We start from the raw sequence: 3,359 nt of genomic DNA on the forward strand, positions 1-3,359 counted from the left end.
TGTGTGTGTGTGTGTGTGTGTGTGTATATACTTCCGTTTAAGCCAATTAATTTGTAAAGCACACCAATCTCGCACTTGAACGAGAATTAAAGTCGCTCCGTCCGATCCTCGAAATATAGGTCAAACGCGAAGGCACGCAAAGAGGAGGGCCGTGATCGACTAAGCATGCACACCGATTGCCGGAGTACAACGTTAAAGTACCAAACGATGCCTCCTCGTGATGTCGTCGCCCGTATCAAATGCCTCGTTCGACCAAATCGTCCTTGCGTCCTTTTGTGCCGGAGTTCTCTCGTTAACTTCGCGACGATAAAAAATGCTCGTTGACGCCTGCTTTACTCTCGAAACACTTTCCCATTTCTCACTCTCCTCTCCCTTCCGTATCCCATCCCCTTACCTCTCCCACTCTCCCCTCCTCACTACCCCCTTCACCCATTACAACCCTCCAACCAATGGCATTATCGCTCGACGAATTCATTGACTCGGCATTTACGATAATTGCTCCTAGCCGATTCGCTTTTATTAACGATGCGCGGCGATGTTTACGGCGGCTAATACACAGCACGGTGAGGAGACTGTCACAAGGGGGAACAAGGAAAGCCGAGCGTTCCGTCAAACGCGAAAAAGCACTGGGTTTGTACTATCATCTCATGCTTCTAGTTCAAGCCAGAGAATGACGTTCCCGGAGGTGAACGTACCTCGCGTTCGAACGGCCGAGCGAAGAAATCATAAAAACGTCATCGCGGATGGCTGAACGAAAAGCTCGGCGGAGCGCGTCGATAAAATAAAAGAGAGAGAGAGAGAGAGAGAGAGAGAGAGAGAGAGAGAGATAGAGAGAGAGAGAGAACGACAGCACGAGCTACCGACTCGTCAAAGCTCATCGCGTCGGAATTTCCTTTCTTTTTTATTCGAGGTGCTAATTACCTTGGACAGTGTACGTGCGATACGTATACGTCCTTGCGAAGCTCGAAACTGAAATTCTAAGCCAAGCAGAATCCAGGCGTTAAAGGTATTATATCGTTGCTGGTATTTATGAGTTTTGGGAGACGAAATTTCATTTTTTTTTTTCTTCTTTACCACGCGAAATGTTTATGAATTATGCCTTAATATTCCTTGCGAGATCCAGAAGGACTTGTTGAAAATTTTCATTTACAGTTTCAAAGTGTCTCCTGACACTGAACACTGAACACCATCATATCGGCTTACTATACAATAACTTTATTATTATATCGCAATTATAAACATTCATTAAAGCTTCGAGACGGGCTTTTTTTTATTTTACCTCTATGTTTTTAAACGTATTTACTTACTGTATTGTACGAATGACTTAATTAACAAATTTAAATAACACTCGAATTATTTATTTTAATAAGGATTGTATTTTATGTTTATTAGTTTATTACAAAGCTCGATCGATTAGTATTTAAAACTCTCTCATTCTTTCTCTCATCCGATATTATAACGCAATTTTTTATTGTCAATATATATATATATATATATAAATGTGTCAAGATTAAAAATCTAAATGTTGCAAAAGTTTAAGTTCGGCAAAGGTGGATTTGTCGTAATTATAGTATTATAAAAACGAGAAATGAAAATTAAATAAAACGAGAGTGGAAAAGTATTAAAATTTGCACAATTAAATTATTCTTATCCATATAATTTTTTTATTTTATTTTAATTGCAATAATAGTGGGTTTCTTGTTAAAAAAAAAAAAAAACACAATGGTGAAATTTGTGTTTTAATAATTTATGCAAAAACCATTTTTATGCACATAAATAGTTTATTTCTATTGCAGATCAAAGATGATGTATCATCTTACCTTGTCATGAGTTATTAAAAAGAACGATTAATCGATTGTTTGGCTTTGCATAATTCTTCCATCAATTCCAAGGGAAATCGGGGGAAATCGGACGTTCGATTTAGTGCAATTTTAGCGCAATTTATATATTTTTTAATTGCCTTGTGCTGGTTAAATATTTGTCTTATATCTGGATTAGTGCGATCATTCTTGAAAAGTTTCATCCTTTTCACAATATAATTGAAAATATGCGTGCCACTGATTTAAAAAAAAAAAAAAAAAAACAAAAGACAATCGAATAAAACAAGTATTCTTTAAAAGTAGCAGAATAATTTATCCATGGACGATCTCCTTTTTTATTCACATTTGACTTAAATGTGCAGCTTTCGGTAAGACAGTTCGGCCATTCTTTTGTACGTAACGAGCGAATGGTATTTTATTTCATTATCTAATAAAGAGATCGAGGAAAAATTGTTATACTCATCAAGACAAGGACAATTCATATTAAATATCAGAATGAAATAAAAATAGGGCTATTTTAGGCTAGAAATGTCTCGATTGTAATGAGAAATATTTGTATAAGAGAGGCCGGCAGTAATATAAGGCTGTATTAGTGAAAGGAATTTTAATGCAAATGCCTCGCAAGCAAACTTTGTAACGGAAGACTAAATGTATGGAAACCCGATAGGCATCGTCGCCTAGATAGGTAAATTAAAGGAATCTTATAAGATTTCGGCATTTTAACCAATCCAATATAAGAGATTATTTTTACTTGTTGAGACATAAATTTTTCAATTAAGATATCGAATAATATCGAGGTGAAATAATGTTTAGGTGCAGGGGAATTAATCGAGAGCTCCGTAAATGAATGATAGAATGAAAATCTTGTGGATAATTTTCAACGATAAATTACAAATAGCGTGACGCTACGTGAAACGTGCAACGTTCGTTAAACGAAAAATAATAAAGCTCTGATTATTAAAGGTTTAATTGGCGGTGCTTCCACTAATAAGGCATTACAAAAGATTTTATTTCGCAGTAATCCGTGAGGTCGCGCAGTATGCAAATATATTTCTTCGTACATCTTTCTCGCCAAACATTTCTCCAAAAGTCTTTTCAACGCGCACTCTGCCCTTTAAACGCCTTTCCCAAGATACAGACGCGCATGTAGTTGCATTAACGAACGTGTTCATGGTCGCGACTATTACATTTAATATGCCGGCCTCCTTTTTATTTTTTACTCGAGCGCATACGCGCAATATAACACGAGGATCATTAATTTTCAATTCAAAAGCCGCGAGCTCAAGCTTCGCCCGCTCGGTATAAATGAAAACCGCGCGGAATAATAGGCGTCGAAGGCGGGGGTCGCCTCCAAGTGTTTTGCAATGCGACGTATCTGGGGTCTCGGCCGAGGGTTTGGGAGGGACAGGAGTCGAATAAAGATGCTTGGAGCTAACGTTGGATCGACTGTTGAGTGGAGCGACGAAAACGTGCGGTTTGAATGAGGAGGAGGAGGAGGAGGAGGAGGTAGAGGAGGAGGACGAGGAGGCTTGGAGATTT

The 3,359-nt window shown here is 38.1% G+C and overlaps 1 long non-coding RNA gene across 1 annotated transcript in view; it reads right to left on the bottom strand.

The window, feature by feature from the left end:
- LOC105368688 (uncharacterized) overlaps positions 1-3,359 on the bottom strand; it is an 81,646-nt gene that overhangs the window by 57,583 nt on the left and 20,704 nt on the right. The window lies entirely within an intron of this gene.

Source organism: Ceratosolen solmsi, unplaced genomic scaffold (genome assembly GCF_000503995.2).
Source record: "Ceratosolen solmsi marchali unplaced genomic scaffold, CerSol_1.0 scaffold10, whole genome shotgun sequence".
NCBI classification, from domain to species: Eukaryota; Metazoa; Arthropoda; class Insecta; order Hymenoptera; family Agaonidae; genus Ceratosolen; species Ceratosolen solmsi.